This window comes from Cryptomeria japonica, chromosome 10 (assembly GCF_030272615.1).
Source record: "Cryptomeria japonica chromosome 10, Sugi_1.0, whole genome shotgun sequence".
Classification (NCBI taxonomy): Eukaryota; Viridiplantae; Streptophyta; class Pinopsida; order Cupressales; family Cupressaceae; genus Cryptomeria; species Cryptomeria japonica.
In genome coordinates, this window is record NC_081414.1 from 37424965 (window position 1) to 37444956 (window position 19992).

Sequence of the window (19992 nt, forward strand, 5' to 3'; positions counted from 1 at the left end):
GAAGAAGAGTATGAAAACCCGAGTTAGGGTTACTGAAGCTATGCAGCAAGGAATTCAAAACAGTTATACTAACTGAATCAAAACACTTAAACACTCTGTATCTTTCTAAAAAGGAATATCACATTTTAACCGAAAACTATAATAAGCATCTTTTGAAAACTTCCATTAATTTTTCAAGACTCTTGATACAAATAACCGAACATAACTGAAGCATAAATAAGTTTGGATAATGATATTACCTCTGTCATTGTTAATTGAAATCACCTGAAGATTACCGTAGACAATCCTTATGCAAATTCCATAAATCTGCACGTTATCCAGAGAAAACAGCCGAAAGAAAACCACCAAATGAAAGCTTGAGCTGAGATGCTTAACATAATTAAAACCCACAAGCTAAAACCAAAACTAACCTCCTTAATCACATATACAAAAATGCTTATGGCGGCGGCTTAGAAGCTAGGGTTTGTGGCTTTGAAAGGAAATAAAGAAGTTAAATTACTTTTTCTGTTCTCTTTGCAAAGTGTTACCAAGACTTTAGCATCCGCAAACCATAACGAATTTAATTTCAAATCCATGACATATCACTTCCCACGTGGATCATAATAACCCAGCATTTAAATTGAAAGTGCTGAGTCAAACAAGCTGTCTATTCACCTTTTATGCCATGCAATCACTTATGATGTCGGGTAAGGTCAAACTAACCATGATCAAAGGTGATCGCAGGTTAACCAACATATTCCCAGTGCCAGGTTAACTTAACTCATTTTGGCATCAAGACAAATTGAAGTCAACACCCTCCTCCTCATTTAATGAGGTCTTCAAGGCCGAAAGTATTGGAAATGCTATGAAAGATTGTTCGAATTAAGATGGATGCTCTATTTAATTCTACGAGGGTATTGATGATGCTGCCAATAGTCCCCTTTGTCTCAAGGAAAAAAAAACATGAAGATGAAGACATCAAGAATCACTCCACAGAATGCCTGAAGATAGATGTCACATTTAGGATTGGTAAGCACACGAAGAGAGCATAATTATGTTCTTTCCGGGTCTCAAGAAAATAAGGTTAGGAGAAATGGATTCTAGAATACCGAAGAAAATCTATTTTGGGACACTTTTTAAACCACCCTGATCTGGGTTGATTGTTCTATGATATTTTGTTCTATTCTATATTGTTTTCCTTTGCTGGTGTTTGCAGCTATAGTTGTTTGTTTGGTGTAGTCCTTGTTGTCTTTCTGAGTTTTTATTTTAATGTATAAGGTTTTGGATCCTTTATAAACCTTTTTCCGTCTATAGTGGTTGTTGGTTTGGTCTCCAAGTCTTTTTTGATGGTTTTTGTTTTTGATATGTAATGGGTTGGCACTCTTCTGCACTTACCTTAATAAAAAACACTGATGTTAATAATATTCAAGGTTGGCATTTAGAATGCAATATATTACAAGTGGATCTTGACTTGATTTGATTTATAGATAAATGCCTACAATTCTAATAAATTCTTGTTCAAGACCACACAAACATTTTGTGTGTTTGAATGGAATCACATTTCATCTATCTAAAGTTCCTGTTACCAAATTTTGCACATGCCAAATTTAGTGCCTTAATGAAGCCTTGCATTTATTCATTTTGAAAAGATCAAATCATGAACCAGGGAGAAATGCACTGTTTTTATCTAACTTGTTTGCATCATGTACAGATACAGGAAACTAAGACAACATGTGGGTTAGGTTCCCATGAGGGTTGAGCTCAGGATGTTGTAGATCATATAAACATCTATGCTCCATTGCAGATGAAATAACGTGGCCTATTAAAACCTTCAATAAAATTCATGTTGGAAAGTGTATCGTTGAATCCCCTACGTAGATGATGAAAGGCCAAAAGAAGCTCAGAGCAAATGCAATCAACCTGTGTAAAGTTTTACTTGGGCGCCAAAGAGGATTTTAAAAGGCCTTAGAGTTTCCAAGTAGTTTTCAGTCGCCAGGTAGGAGGACCTTTTATCCCACATTGGCCGCGCGAAGGGAGTTTATCATATTTAAATATAAGGTCACATATAGCTATAGTGTCAAAGCTTACGAGCTTTTGGCAAGAAGAGGCAGCTCGTGGCCTGGTGGGCCCCGCGCATGCGCACATCTCAAGACGACCCAAATTTTGCATCAGACCGTAAAGAAGAAGGTAAAGATCAAGCAGATTGATCACATCCAATGGTCAGGCAAAAGATCTAACAACTGTCACTATGTCACAATGAAAAGATGCACACCGGATTATTGTCGCGACTTGGAGACTGATGACGTGCTAGAAAAAAGAGTAAAGATTGACCATTAGATCAAGAGACATTGAACGACGGAGTGACATTCTGGGGCTATCCATGACTATCATTGTACCACGTTTATGAAGTGCCCGAAACGAATACCCCCACGATAGGTGGCAGGCTAGGTGGTGCCGAGTTGGACTCTGAGCAAATCACAAGTTGACACGTGGTGACATGTGGCAAGATAGGTGGCGGTCCAGTGGCTGGTGACATGGCACGGATGGGCGACATTGAGCAGATCTTGGCCACGATGAGTCTCGAAAAGGTTTCAATAAAGAATCAGTTTCATCAACATAACAATATCGATGAAATTGTAGGTTCGATGGGACTGGTAAGCAGCTCGCCAAAGGAATACTATGGCCGAAAGAATGAGATTTGATAGAACAAGACGCGTGGCAGGCCCGACAGACACGTGGTGCCCAGGCAGATCTCTGGAACCAATCAGGGGGTGACACATGTTGACACGCGTCACAAGAGAGAAGGTTAGTTAGGGTTAAAGGTGGAGCAAGTTAAGGAAAGATCAATGGTGATGCGAGAGATTTGATGGCGGTCGCTATACTGCTATAGAAAGAAGCTCGCCAGTTATCTCCGCGACTTGGCGACAAAGCACATGCAGAAAAGGTGAGCGGCTAAGAGATTAAAAATTGAGTAGTTTGAGGGCAGATCAATGGTCGTCGCTATACCGCATGATGAAGGTGCTCGATGGTTATCTCATGTGACTTGGAGATTGATGACGTGGTCATCTTGGTGGCTGTCTAGGTGGGCTAAGAGCGAATGAGGATGTGCCACGGGATAGAGAGTAGATGAGGAATCAAGGCAGACCAAGTCTAGTGGCAGGTCCAGATGGTAGACAAAGTGGACCCGCGAGCAAATCAGAGGCTGACACATGGAAAAAGGCTATAGATGAGCAGATGTATATATTTTTTAAGTCCACTTTGAACTTGAACTTTCACTAGTTCAAAGTTCATCGGTTCAAAGTTCACCTGTCCAAAGTGGTTCAATGGTCCAAAGTTCATTATCATCACTCATTTCCCGTGGGCCCAGGATAAAGAAAACAAGCGGAGGTAAAAAGCAAGCAGGTTCTTGAGGATCTAGCGGTGGTCGTTATACCGTATGATAAAGATGCGCGATGTTTATTCACCACGACTTGGCGACCAAGTAGTGGGGCTCGCTAAGGAAGCAATTCGGAGGAAGAAATAAAGAACGCAGATTAAGGTTGATCAGATGGAAGAGCTTCATTCCAATAGTAAGTCTAGGCCGTGCTAAGATGGCAGGGCAAGAACCTCAGAACCAACCAGGAAGTGACACATGGCGGGCCCGATAGAAAAGCAAGTGAAGTGGAGTATATCATTGGCCATCGGAATAAGTGTTTCAGTGCTAATTGTAATACTGTAAAAATGGTCATCTAAACCATGGGCCCCTAATCTCGACAATGTCACCAAGGTCCTAACCAAAGGCAATTAAATAAATCTTGAGCACACAATTAATTTCTAAAATCATCAATGTCACATGGCAAAATTAATCACTCAATATTAATTAAATATTTATTTAATTAATTGATCATTCCAAGTAAATCATTTTAAACAATTATCTTATTTATTTTATTAAATATCCTAGCATATTTAATTAAATAAATTAATTTGTCATTAAATCATCAAAAAGAGGAATTAATTTGAAAAATAAATAAAAATTATCATAAATCCTCAAAAAAGGAAACAAATCAAGAAAGAGGAATTGGAAATTATGAGCACAAATCTTCAAAAAAGGAAACAAATAAAAAAAAGAAATTAATTGACAAAAAAAGAATTAAAATTGAGAAAAGAAATCAATTGGGGATAATCTAGAAAAACAAATTAAAAATTGATAAATAATCTCAAAGAAAGCAATTAAAACAATTAAATATTAAAATTGAATGAAATAGAGAATAAATCAGTTTTTTCCCAATTTTATCTTAATTTTAGTTCAATTTCCTTTAAAATTGAGAAAAGCGTCCAATCACATCAATTCACCTGGATTGTGCTTCCTCTTGGAAAATCTTGGTCGCTCATCATCATTTGATCTCAGCCTTTGGTTTCTTTCTGAATTTTCTATAAATGCAGGGTCTCATCTCTCATTCAAAAATCCTGGAGAATATATTGTTATTATGTTGTTTTTTCTCTAGGTTCATTGAGAATTTGCATTGAGATATTTCATATTAGTTATTTTATATTGCTTAAATCATTTAGCTTAAATATTCATTAATATTGCTTAAATCATGTTAGATAAATCTTGCATATCTAGCTTAAATCTTGCATCCATTTAGCTTAATATCATGCTCATATAGATTAAATCCTTCGTCTTTGTGTAATCTAGTCATTGGTATTGCTTATACAAATCTAAGAGAAATCTTATACTCACATCTTTTAGAAGGCAATGGGTCGATTTTTTATGGTTTTCATATTCATGCTTATATCTGTCTAACCATACATGTAATGACTTAATTAAAGTGTTGTGTATTCCAGATATAGATATAGGTCCACTTTTCACACATATTTTTGGTGCCCACCGTGGGGCTCGAACCCACGACTACAAGATTTCTAATGTTTCTTGAAAAAATTTAATGTTTGGTTTTTATAACTAATAAACATGTGTTAAATGTGCAAATAAAAATCTTTCTTTTTGCTTGTTCTTCTGTGACAGTCAAAAATGGTCTCTGTTTGGAGGGCATAACGTTTTATTGAACCATTGGATCTAAACCAATTTTTGATATGTTGTTGAAAACCAATTTTTCTACAGTTTCATCGAAGCGATTTTCCTAAGAAAGTCTGGTTTGAAAGTTATGAATGATAGAGTGCAGTACTATCATTTTACTTATTTTTCTGTGATAGTAAAAAATGGTCTCTGTTCTGAAGGCTAACTTTTTATTGAACCGTTGGATATAAACAAAATTTTAATATGTTTTGTAAAACTAATTTTTCCACATTTCCATCGAAGAGATTTTCCAAATTAGATCTGGTTGAAAAGTTATAAATGATAGAGTGCAGTACTATCAAAACTGTCATAACTAGGATAGTCATAAAAATGGAAATTCTTGTTAGATTAGTTTAATTTACAGTTTGCATGCTAGAATTTTCTTTTGATGATTTTTTTTTATGTTATTTTGGCAACTAATTTTGGGCTTTTAATGTTTGCAAGTTCGCTTGACAAATAATTTATCAATCAAACATACGTCTGTCAATGAATAAAAAAACAACATGACTACTGATGTGTTGGCTTTGTAGGTTGCCTAAAGAGAATCGACCAAACATCGTGTATTCTTTAAATTAATTTTTAAGCACTTAAATTTCTATCTGGTTAAAGAATAAATCTGTCTTTTGTGTTTTTAGAAAAATATGAGAGGTAGGAGAGTATGCTCTTGTCTTTTACAGACAATCAGAAATCTAGACCCTCGAAGCTTTTTACTAAGTTTTGAGATTTGTGTACGTTTAGCGGGCCTGTCACAATGGGAAAAAGTAATCTCCCTGTGAGAACGACCCCAGTGAGTACAACTGGACTTGAGCATTCCAACTCACTATAATAAATAGGCCTCTGGTGATTAAAGTCTCAGAGGATGGGATTATTTGAGTTTTCTCTTTGAGATCTCTCATATCGAGCATTTTGTAGGGCCTCGCAGTCTCAATCACGTTTATGTGACTATAGCTTATTTCGGTACCTTGTCTGGCTATAGGCCTCAATCATGCTTGCGTGACTTCAAGGGGTAATTTCAAACAAAATTCCTGACTAAGAACTATAAGACAGAAGCTACCCGATTCACCTCCGAAAGGGGGATAATATTTGTGCAAGAGAGATAGTAACTCTCCCAAGACACTTGCAATATCGTGTCCCCATTAGCATTTGGAGTCGACTAATACGGAGTTGAGAATCCATTGCATGAGACTCAACAACTGTATTCTAATTAGCTATTGGGTGTGTACCTAATTCAGCAAGCAAAGATTTTCTTCTCTAAGACAACTTTTGTAAGGTTAGCGTGTTGTGATTGAATTATTATAGATCTTGTGTGTTTTCTGTATTTTTATCCCTGAAACTGAAACTGAAATACTAAAACTGGAGAAAACAAATCAACAACCTAGTGATAAATTGTCCATGTCCAAAACTGGTCTCTGTCAAATATAAAAAACTTAGTCCTTATCAAAAACTGGTCTTTGTCAGTCATTAAAACTCTGTCTGTCAGAATCTCATCTCTGTCCAATCCTCTATCGTACGAATTCTTGATTTTATCAGTCCTGAACAATCAAACTTGCCTAAACCAATCTACAACAAGCATAAGATTGGTCATCATCCTCTTGAGCATAAACAATCTTGATAGTGTACCCCTGTCGTTGTGTTGCATGATTTTGTCAATCATCTCTCAGCTAGTTCAAACAACATCTTATCAAACCTAAGTTAACTTAGATAACATCTTACATAGGATAGATCATTCCTGAAACCATACCAGATCTTAGTTACTTCACTCAATCACTACGTTAAATGAATAACTAGCTATAATTTGATCTTGACTTCTTCAACACATCTAGCTCTCGGTCCCGTCAGTTGTAAATGCCTGTTCAAACTAGAAGCTCTTCTAAAAATTCTGACAAAAGTATGAAGCCCATGGATCCCTTAGCTCCAACTCCCATGGCTACCTTGGGTCAAATGCTTCAAGATATCAAGAAAGAAATATATGACATGAAAATCCAACAAAATAAATCAATGACTCCATTTGAAAAACAAATGCATGATATCAAGAGTGATAAACTTCAAGGAATGCTAAAACGATTATATGATTTGACAATCAAAAGCCAAATCTTAAAAAAGCTAACAAGACACCTTCACCAAGACATAAAGACATTTCCTTCAAATATCCTCTAGATAGACAATTTACACCTTTGGGGAAATCTATTGAGTCGACTTTGAAAGAGCTTCTTGAGCATAATCTTATCATATTGCCTAAAAATAACACATGGGGATGTGAATTTGTGAGTAATTATTGTGCATATCATAGACAAAATGAACATAAGACTTCAAAATGCATGGAATTAAAACATAAGATTCAAGATCTCATTGATAATGGTGTCATTGAAATTGAAGATCATAATGACTCACCAAACGAAAAAGAAGGAACTACTTCTAAGCATGATCAAAATCATGAACCTATGTCTAGAAAGGCTCCATATGTGGCCTTCATCCCTTCCACAATGCCTTCATCTCCTAAAAATTCTCAACAACAATCCATACCATCTCCTTCAAACAATGAAACTTCTCATGTTTACCTTCAAGGGCTATCTCCTATGGAAATCCAAGTTAGTGCCAATATTGATACAAGTTCCTCTAAAGATTTAAAAATTCTAGATCCTATGCCATCATGCACTCCAATTCCAAACGTACCCACTCTAGAGAGTCCCACTCAAAATGCTTCCCCATCATGCCAAAATATGGAGACCTTCCAAGAATCCCCTATGCCTATGCAAAATCCTATCCCTTCCTTAGAAGTGGTTCCATGCCAAGAGTATAATTTGAAGAATGAAGAAACAAGTCCTATCATAAATTAAGATTAAGACACCAAAACTCCTCAATCCCATCTAATGATTGAAAAAGATCCCATTTCACTAGAATCCCATGATGATCCCATTATACCTTTCCATTTCTTCCAAGATGATCCCCTTCCATCTCAAGAACAAATCATCCTTCCAAATCCCATTCCTAATCCACTTCCTAAGCAAGATAATGATGCCTCTTCCACCTTTTCAAATGATCCTATTCAAAATGAAGAGTCAAACACCCTGCCTACTTTATCCAATGGTCCTCTTCCATGTCAAGATCAAAGTATCCCTTCATCTCCTTGTCATAATCCTCCATTTTCACCTCAAGGATCCATCATGCCTACAAATCCCTCTCTTGATCCTATCATTCCTTGCATTCCACCTCCATCTCATAATGGACTCGCACCTTCTTTCCAAAGCAAAGCGTATCCTACAATTCAAAATATTTATAAAGGCAAAGGGCTAAATCTCCACAAGCAAGAACCCCTCCATATTAAAGAAAATGTTAAAGGTCACGGCCTCAGGGACATTTCTCAAGATGTTGGTATCTCTCATAAATCCAACATTTCTCTAGTTAAATCCAAATATGCGCTTTCCCCATCATCGCTTCCATCCATTCTAGGTCCCTATATCCCTCCATCCCTTATGCGGGATCAACAAAGGCATGCATCTTCAAGTACCTTCCATCCATCTAAAATACCTCCATATCATTCCTATCCATTCATACATTCTTTTCCTTCTCCAAGCAATTTGGATGCCAAGCATAAAAGTCATAAGTCAAGTAATCCACATGTATTCAAGGATCAACATGTCCCATCTAATCGACATGTCAAAACAAAGAAAAATATGATCCAAAAAGAAAAAAGAAAAATACAAAATGCCACAAAGGCCCATAAAGAAAGAAGAAAATTCAAAAGTTATATGGGTTCCTAAGGCACTTGTACAAGCAATGCGCTCTAAGGAACTACAAAAGCATGAAAAATAAAAAACCATGTGGATTTCTAAGCGGCTGCTTGAAGCACAACAGTTTAAAGAAAAATCAAAATTGGCATCCAAAATTGTTGTTCCTCCATCCAAACCTTCTGAGTCTATTCTTCCGTCACCTCCTTCATCCATTTTGGGTTCTTATGCCCCAAAATCTGTAACCTTTCCTCCATCCAAATCTCAAAATCTGAGATTCACTTCTCTTCCATATGTCCACCATCCCTCAAGGTGTGTGTCAATGTTGATCTTTCCAACATTTCCATCTAGCCATACACAATTCTTCCAACATCCCATCCATTATCCAACACCTCTTTTCCACCCTTCCATCCCTCTTATCCAATCCTTTGCATAAGTCCTTGCCTTAGTTTCATTTCATTATCCTGCCAACATCTTTGAGCATACCTTCATAGCCATGGTCTATTGAAACTCATATTCTAAGGGTACTATCAAAAGCAGTGAGACGTTGGGGTCCTTCTTCCATCCCTTATCATGCCTCCATTATCTTCCAAAAAGAAAAGAAAAATGATGAAAAAGTGAAAAAAAAATTTGGAAAAAAAAATTAAGAGAAATAAATTCGTCTTTGTGTGAAAACCACTTCATGTGTCGCCTTGGGAAAGTACCATGATGAAAACCTGGAAAATAGGCGTCATGCATAATCCATTATCCTTTTGCACTTTACACTGGGGGCAAGTTCCATCCATGTACATCCATCTATTATCCTTCATCCCCCATTATCCCTCATTAACTCTATCTACATTCATATCCCTTTTCCACCTTTGATCTTGACAAGGTTAAGGATTCTTGCAGGCTTCATGTGTCATATCTATTACACTTGATCCATACCCTTTAGCTCCTATCCATTGCTTGCTTACATCCTTCATTACCACCTTTGATCTTGATTATCCTATTTGTCCTCCTATCCAAATCTATCCCTTGATCTTGATCAACACTATGGACAAAATGCAAAAACATGCTTTCCACAAACCTCTTGACATGGCCACTTCTTTGGACCATATGGCTTCGTTATGCTATATCCTTGCTTTACATCGCTAAAATCCTTGCTTTACATTGCTATATCTGGAACCTGTGCTTGGATTAACATTGTGAGATAGTCCTTGAAAGCGTACACCATCATTCGCTTATCCATTCACGTACTCAAAATCCCTTTTGCCTTGCTAGACACTAGGAGAAAACATCAAAATCCTAAAAAATCCTAAAATGTCCTGAAGAAATCCTAAAAATCAGAAAAAGTCCTGAAGAAATCCTAAAAATCAGAAAAAGTCCTGAAGAAATTCAAAAAAAAAAAGAAAAAAGAAAAGAAAAGAAAAAAAGAAAAAAAAGGGAAAAAGAGAGAAAATGCCTTGGTGAAAACCTGGTAAATAGGCACCTTGGTAAAAAAAGAGAAGGAATCTCTACCAAGCAGGTGAAAACCTGGCAAACAGGCGCCTCTTATACTCAGGCGCTCCATCTATCAACACAACGTTGACATTCCCGCTTTCATGCAATTCTTTGATTTCGTTTGTACATAACTTTTAGTCACTTTTGATACATCCTGGTTCTTTTAAAACCCTCATGGCTTGAAACCAATCACTGACCTAGTCTTAGGGTAATCGACTGATCAATTTACATGTCCTAAGCAATATCAACCAAGTCATCTTTACGTCAGTGATACCCGGTCATCCACTCCGAGTCAGTCACCTGTCTCCTGACTACTGAAGAGTTTTATCACTGAGTACACAAGCAAAACAAAACTGAAAACAATCACTAAACTATTTGAGATATGCATGAAATTTTTTGTGTACTGTCTTTTACACTGGCTTTCACTTATTATTCCCTTTGAGTAACTCGAGGAAGTCTATCTTGACTAAGAGGAGCAAGGATTGGGGGCATAATATTTTCTTTGTTTTCTGCTTGTAGGAATGATTCCGATGATCTAAAAACATCTAATCAGTTGGGTGTGTGTGATAAGTGCCTTCACATTAAGGTGAAATCACCACAGATACCTCGACTCCGCTTATTTGTATGCTACAGGAGGTTCCCATCATTTCTTTGTCTGTTTTGAGGGAATTTCTTTATCATGCAATCCAGGTCCCTACGAAATCTGTCCAAGGATATGAACAAAAAAAGGGTCACTGTGAACAAGATAATTAATATTGCACATGAAAAGAAAGGAACTCTAATCTTCCTACTATGTTTGTAAAACACTCAATGATAAAAATTAAGCTTTTCAAATCCAGTGACTAGGTTTTGATTGCATCTCATCTTGCATTTCATTCTGCATCTCGTGAATTTAGGGTGATTTCGGTATGGTAACACCGATTTCTTTATCTTTTGAATGAGAAGTTGGAAGCATCATCATTTCTCAGCTAAGTGGTCTCTGTTTCATCATCGTTTCTCTGATTGAGTACTTGTGTATTGAGATGTTAGCTGCATACATGAGCATCTTATATAGATCCATACATTTCATTTTATACTCATTTGCATTCATATTATTGCATGAAGAAAAATAAACATTTGCATTACTAGTTACCCATTCTCCTCATTTATTTGCATCATCATTTATTTGCATAAAAAGAAACAAAAATGAGCATCCATATTCCATTTGCATTCATTCATCTATACTGAAAAGATATGCATACATATAGAATAAAGCATATAGAACAACATCTCATAATCAATCAACACAAGTACGATGAAATCAAATCAAGAGCTCATAAATCGGCTATCCTGAGTCCACTTTTGGGATCGAAATTGAAATCTGACGTCAATTCTCTAATCAAAATTTCACGACGTTGACCACTTAGCGCTTTCATCAACTGCTCATTCTCTTCTTCAATTTGCATTCAATTTCTCGTGAATCAACGTTGAATCTCAATTTATTCTAAAAATCAACTTTGTGCTCAATTTCTCGTTAATCAACACTAAATCTCAATTGAATTCTCACATTAACTCTGATTTTAATCTTCAACATTAATCTTTGTGCTCAAATAACTTATCATCGCTACAAAAATTTTTTTTGCCTACAATCACTGTGCAACCCTTGCTATCTTTCTGTTTCGTTCCTGAGGGGGCATACTCTTGACCTCAAAGTCGAGAATTTCTTTCAAAAATCTTCGTTGCAAGTCGAGCAGCTAATCTTTTTTAAACATCAAACAAGACCTCATCGCTAGGGGCATCTCAACTTCATCGCTTTATATCAAGTTGAGATCTCTCGATCATCTGAATCAAATCAATCACTAGGGGCATATCAGTTTCATTGCTTCATATCAAGATGATATTTGTCTTCGTCTGAATCAATCTCTTAATGTTAATCAGTTTCATCTCTTTTCATCAAGATGATTATTCGTTTAAACTCAATCAAGGGTTTAAAGAGTATCTTCGATCACACTCAATCTAAGCATGTGTTCAGTTTCATCTCATTGAATCAAGCTGGACGGTTTATCTTCGCTCATCGTGTCTTGATCAATCAAGTTCAAGATCAATTTTATCGTCACTCACTGTGTCTAGTTCAATCAAGTTCAAGATCAGTAAGATCCGCTTCTTGATCAATCAAGTTCAAGTTTAGTATCTTTGCTCTCTATCATTCCTAGTTCAATCAAGTTCGGGATCGGTATCGCTTTAATCAACTCTGTTCAGATTCATCGCTTCAAATCAAGCTAAACACCTCGCTCTTCATCTAGTTCGTGATCAATCAAGTTCAGAACTAGTATCTCCTAGACATCAAATTTTCTTTGAACCAACGCGCTACTCGCACATTAATTCAAAGAGGGGCAAATGTAATACCCTAAAAATGGTCATCTAAACCATGGGCCCCTAATCTCGACAACGTCACCAAGGTCCCAACCAAAGGCAATTAAATAAATCTTGAGCACACAATTAATTTCTAAAATCATCAATCTCACATGGCAAAATTAATCACTCAATATTAATTAAATATTTATTTAATTAATTGATCATTCCGAGTAAATCATTTTAAACAATTATCTTATTTATTTTATTAAATATCCTAGCATATTTAATTAAATAAATCAATTTGCCATTAAATCATCAAAAAGAGGAATTAATTTAAAAAATAAATAAAAATTGTCATAAATCTTCAAAAAAGGAAACAAAACAAAAAAGAGGAATTGGAAATTATGAGCACAAATCTTCAAAAAAGGAAACAAATCAAAAAAAGAAATTAATTGAGAAAAAAAGAATTAAAATTTGAGAAAAGAAATCAATTGGAGATAATCTAGAAAAACAAATTAAAAATTGATAAATAATCTCAAAGAAAGCAATTAAAACAATTAAATATTAAAATTGAATGAAATAGAGAATAAATCAGTTTTTTCCTGATTTTATCTTAATTTTAGTTTAATTTCCTTTAAAATTGATAAAAGCATCCAATCACATCAATTCACTTGGATTGTGCTTCCTCTTGGAAAATCTTGACCGCTCATCATCATTTGATCTTAGCCTTTGGTTTCTTTCTGAATTTTCTATAAATTCAAGCTCTCATCTCTCATTCAAAAATCCTGGAGAATATATTGTTATTATGTTGTTTTTGCTCTAGGTTCATTGAGAATTTGCATTGAGATATTGCATATTAGTTATTTCATATTGCTTAAATCATTTAGCTTAAATATTCATTAATATTGCTTAAATCATGTTAGATTAATCTTGCATATCTAGCTTAAATATTGCATCCATTTAGCTTAATATCATGCTCATATAGATTAAATACTTCATCTTGGTGTAGTCTAGTCTCTGGTATTGCTTATACAAATCTGAGAGCAATCTTATACTCGCATCTTTTAGAAGGCAATGGGTCGATTTGTTATGGTTTTCATATTCATGCTTATATCTGTCTAACCATACATGTAATGACTTAATTGAAGTGTTGTGTATTCCAGATATAGATACGGGTCCACTTTTCACACACACACTAACCTGATGACCCGATGAAGAAAGCAATGCTAGTTACAGTCAAAAGCCGAAAGTGGTGGCAGACAAAGTAGTGTCCAGAGATCCATACGAAATGAGAAGAAAATCCATCAGGTAGTTTGAGGTCCGGTTACCCAGCTCAGAGCAAGTCTACATGAGTCTTTCTCATGATCTTGAGGTGATAAGGATTGATTTTGAGCGCCATATGGGTCAACTTTTAGTTGACTAAGAGTTTGAACTGAATTGCATGAGTTTTTCTCATGATTTTGAGCCTTTTTGGTGGTTTTTTATTTCTACGAGAGGATCAGTTTTCAGAGGAGATATTTTTAGTGGGAGTTCATCTTCAGTCATTCTGGAGTTATCTTTCCTCTACCTTTTGGAAGACTTTTGTATAAAGTGAAAAAGTTTTATCTTTCTTCACTAGTTCTTGATGATTCTCTGGTTGGTTTTAGCAGAGAATACATTCTTGTAGCTCGTATGCAGTTTTATGATAGAATTCTAAATAAAAATTACCATCTTATGCCTTATGTCTTTACAGTTCATTTTCTTATCCTTGATTGAGAGTTAGTTTATTGTGTTATTGTCTAGATAACCTTTGAATTTTATGTCTCATTTGTAAGTCACATGTTGTGCATTGTGATAAATTGGCTTATTTGGTTGATTTTGAAAGTTTTCTTTCCTTTCAATTTCTTGAAGTTTAAATCCTTTGCATGAAATATTTATGTGTTATGAACCAGAAGTCTATTTGTACAGATTGGTGTTTTTAGGAGTGTATCTCTATCATTTTGAGATATCTTATTGATGCTTCACCTTGGTTTAGCATTTGCAAGTCATTCTTTATTTCATTTTTATTTTTTCTACCCATTTTTTCAGTAAAGATTTAGAGTTATTCACAGGGAACCACCCCTTCATTTGGAGGTTAATTCTCACTATAGGCAACCCACATGCCTGAGAATTATCTCATGTGTCACCAAGTTGCTTGAGCTTTCATCTTGTGTACTACAGGTGCAATTTGAGTGACAACAGTTCCTTGTGTTGATAGAAACATGTGTATAACCTCTAGTAAAGGTGGGTTAATTGTTTTAATAATCTTGTAGACCTACATAGAATACAAAATCATATGCCCTAATAAATGGACATAATTGTATAGAAAAGTTACATTTGAAGAAACCACAAAGATCATAATTATTTTTGAATGCATTAATTTACTTAGAAAAAGTAGCATACATACAATTTAACTTCCATTACAATATCAACCATGTGGAATATTTTTAAAATCTTTCAATTTTTTAAAATCGAATGATTTTAAAAATAACAATATAGGTTTCTTCATATTCATAGTCATTCCCATTTATGATAACTCAAAAAGTGTGAGAGTAACATTCATAACTTTAGAATTAGCTATAATATTATAATGAGGAATACTCTAAAGCTAACTTCCTTTACTACTTGAATATAGTCTAAACATGTATTTTTCAAGAATTCTTAATTACATTAGCAACTTAACAATTTACATATTATTACAAGATGTTAATTTTTTAATGATAACTCAACTAATAGAAATATATAACTTATAATGTTTAATTTATTGTAGATAATCTATAGGTTTAGTACTTGATGAAGTCAAAGATGTATAATTTTTTTTTTCTAATGGATGTTTGTTATATTAATATGGTATTTGCACTCAAGTTTGCATCACTTTGTCATCACTTACATGTGGCTTTTCATCTTTATTGATAGCTTCATTGTCATCTATACAAAATCTGGTGATAATGTGACAATCTAGCTCAAGGGTGTATGACCTAACATATTATTTCCATATAGATAGTTGCATTTCCATTCTTAGGTAACTATAAAATATAGAGGAATCTCAACAATGAAGCCAAGATTTGTGAAAGCTACTCGTAAATTTCTAAAGCCAACCACTCCTCCACCTTCTTCATGTAATATAATATATACTACCAATCTTTTGCTGGTAGGAAACAAATTGATATAAAAAAATTAATAAGAAGTTAGTGATTTAGCTAGCTTTGTTATAGAAAAGAGTATAGTTTCAGCATTCAATACATAGGCTCTCAAATCATATACAAAATAATTGCATTACAATTATCATCAAAGAGTCTAACTTATTTTGGTAGACTATCTTTCTCTCACCATTTACACTTTAATATCATTTTCATCTTTCCTCATTCATATTTTTTATTTTTTCTTAACATATGAACTCCATTAAGTGTATATATCATCTATGTACCATCTCCAACCCTAGATCAAAGGTACATATATTATGTATCATGTTAAGTGATATTAAAATTTATATCCACAATTTGTCTTATTTTTAATGTCCATTGATAAAAGGTCATACTATAGGGAGTTAGGATGAGATTGTGACATTGTTGAACTTCTTCTCTAGTGATCCATGAAGATCAACAAAGATATTGACCATGAATATACTTCAAAAAATGATAGAATATATGCATTATGAAAACACTTGGAGAAGATTTGGAATTTTAATCTGTGTGATAGGGAAAGCATCATTGATCATTTTTCATTACTACTTAAGTGCATGAAAGAACCCCTAGAGAGTTATACTAGTAAGGATATGGTGATATTAACCTTGCAATCCTAAAGGTTACTTTCATGTGTCTCTATGATACTTGGAGTGTGTATTCAAATGCCTAGGGTCATGAGAGACACAAATATTTAATATTTATATATCTATGAAAAATTATAATTGAGATGACCATGAAGAAATGAAATGTCCTTTCCACATTTTTTTATAAGAACCTCTTTTCTATTGAGGAGGAGAAACTTGGAGGGTATAAAGCTAGAGAAGAGTGCAATAAACTAATTCCAAAATTGCTATCAAAGGATATTGTAGATGAACTTGATCTAGCAATATCTAGAGAAGAGATCTAACAAATCTAATTAAAATAAATAAATAATGACAAATATCTTGAAAGCGATGGACTTCTAGTTGAGTTTTAGAAGTGTATATGTCGAAGTTGAACTCCTCAATTGCAAACCATAGTTCCAACCACAAAACCCTCGATCAACATTAAAATTCAATAACACATCAATGAATTATCATAAAACATGCAAAATCATAAAATAAGTTAAATAATATCTTCACACGTTCACATGGGTTTGATCTTCATTGTCCTACTATCTCCATTGTATCTTTTCGTAGCTTGTACACCTTAGTCTACAAGTCCAAATCAGGGATAGTGAGCTTTCTTCGCCAAGAGCCTAAAACTTTGTAATCAGTTTACATATAGTGAGATATTTCTCGAAATGGTTTTTCCCAGATTAGGTTTTCCATGCAAAAATCCTGGCATCCTTGTGTGATTGGTCTTTTTGTTTTCAGTTATTTGTTCAACAAAGTCTGGATCTTCAAGATATAAACTCTTGACTTCATCAAACCTAATAACTTATACCTTTATCTTTGTTAATAAAATTTTCCTTCTATGTAAGGCAACTACAACTCTATTTGACATTCCACTCCTATTCTTCTAAAAATGTATCTCTGCAAAAACTCAATCCATTTTAAGTGCCTTTGATTTAACTATCCTTGACTATTAAAATACTGCAAAGCCTAATGATCAATATATAAATCAAAATATTTTGGCAAAAAATGGTCTCTCAATTTCTTCAATACCCTAATCACCTATAATTAACACACAATGATATTACATTTTTGAGTTGTAAGACCACAAGGAGCATTACATTTACTGATTCTTTTCTTAAGGATCAATTTCACAATATTTGAATCCTTTTCTCACTATTAAATGTACACCAATTGATTCCTTGCCACATTATCAAACTAGATAATATTTTTCACTCGATTACTCCACATGTCTTTTCACTCACATATTTAGTTGAGCCACTTCTTTAGGACCATCCCACATATCACTATTCACATTCTTCGCATCATCTAAGACATGATTAATTGTGCTCACATGAAATTCTTAGCAATTATTGTTGGTGTTTCCTTGTAAGCAGGTGCATTTCATGCCCTTTTCTTTAAATGATTACAAATTGTTGTCTTGCATTATTGTGTCTATATGGTACTTTGTGTTGTTATCCATTGACATTTATTACACATGCATAATTCGATATTATATTTGATAGTATTACATGCTTGATGCACTTTAAATGATATCATTTTTTTCCTTATCTCCATTCATCTTTCAATTATGACATATTATCATTTTTTTTTACTTGATAAAATTTCATTTAAATTTTACTTTTATAATAAATAATTTTAACAAACTATAATAATACTTGTTTTAAATATTACATATACAGATACATTGTAATAATACTTAAATTTCTTCTCAATTTTTTTTTTTATCTGAGAAAACACTCCTAACAACAAAAATAGTCATACCCAAACATTGCTTGGTCATTATCAAATTCTAAAACAGACATAATTTCAAATTATTTAAATTTCTATGTTGTTTCAGTTTTGGTGTTATGGGCCTCATCTTAGTAGAGGAAGCCTCCAAAAATAGGCGTATGTCACTTTGAGTGGCCAACACACGGTATTCTTTAGTAAAAGGCGAAAGAATAGTTCGCTCTGTGTTGACCACGCGGCTCCGTAAGAGAATAATTTAAACACTGGGTTATATATATAGCATCTCCATTCACATTCCTTTACACAAGGAAACGAATGTGGGACTATATCTCAAATACAAAGAAGTGGAGTACAACGGTGCGTGCTCAACATTTCGATTCAGTTCTAACCCCTCAGAAATGTCTTTGTTTGAAAATTATTTTCTTAACACAATGCCTCTCTCTATTTATAATGGTGAATCCATCCATTTTCTGTGTGTTTTCACTGAAGATCAATAGCTCAGTTGGGACAGCGGCAGACTGAAGATCTGAATTTGTTGACTCTACCTCCGTATACATATACCTAATATTAGAAATCTGTGAAGACAAGGACTAATTTGGAGGTTTAAATTGTTGCTCTTCCATGTGTCACTCTTCAGCTTCTACGGGTGAATGATGAAAATTGTAATATAATATTCTATTCATGTGGGTTGTGTGCTTTGACACTGAAGTTAAAATTATTGAAGATCAATGTTGACAATACGACGTGTTATGTGTGGATCTTGGTTCAATTTGGTTTATACATACTAGCATATATATCTTAAATTTTAATTTAATCTATATAAAGTACGTCAAGAGATATCCTTCTCGAGGAAGCTACTAGCATATAAAGTGCGGCGAGAAGGATATCTCTCGACGTACTTTATATAGATTAAATTAAAATTTAAGGTATATATGCTAGTGGCAGTCGCGTGCTGCAACGTAGGAAGCCAGAGATAGATGAAATTTTATATATCTATTTAGACTATTTTTTATAATATATGTGTTGCAAGATCAAAGCAAATACTAAACTCTAAGATATATTAAACTTTATTTAATGATAATATAAAACTTTATTTAATCGTGAGTATTATGGTTATGGTTAGCGTTAGAGTTAAGGTTAGTGTTATGGTCAGGGTTAAGGTTTACATGAAGTTTCAGGTTAGGTTTATGATTAGGGTTAGGGCTTACCATTAGGGTTATGATAATGGTTAGGGTTAGCATCAATATTAGGGTTTTGTTTTGGTTTAGGATTATGGTTAGCGTTAGGGTTTAGGATTATAGTTAGAATTATGGTTAGGGTAAGGGTTATGGTTATAGTTTAATATTAAGGTTAAATTTATGGTTAGGGTTAGGGTTTAGTATCAAGGTTACAATTATGTATAGGGTTTACATCAAAGTTAGGGGTAGTAGGGTAAGCATAATTACATTAGGGTTAGGGTTATAAATATAACTCGGGGTATGGTAAGGATTAGGATTTGGTTTATATTTATGTTTTGGATTAGGGTTAAAGTTAGTATTATGGTCAGGGTTAAGGTTTATATCATGGTTAGGGTTATGATTAGGGTTAGGATTATGATAATGGTTAGGGTGTATATCATGGTAAGGGTTAGCATCAAGGTTAGGGTTTAGTTTTGGTTTAGGATTATGGTTAGGATTCGGATTAAGGTTAGGGCTAAGGTTTAGTGTTAAGGAACTTAAGTTTATGATTTGGGTTTATTGTCAGGGTTACAATTCAATGATGAACGTCTTACAATATTTTTTTTGGTCTGTTTGGATGGAATTATGTTTGATCTATTTGAATTTCATTGTGTTGTTAAAACATGTGTATGACATCTAGTAAAGATGGTA

At 34.2% G+C, this 19992-nt stretch overlaps 1 non-coding gene across 1 annotated transcript; it reads right to left on the reverse strand.

The window, feature by feature from the left end:
* Positions 1–18252: 18252 nt before the first annotated feature.
* LOC131062836 (U5 spliceosomal RNA) lies at positions 18253–18365 on the reverse strand. The gene has a single exon (XR_009110967.2). It is a non-coding gene; the product is annotated as a U5 spliceosomal RNA (small nuclear RNA).
* Between the last annotated feature and the right edge of the window lie 1627 nt (positions 18366–19992).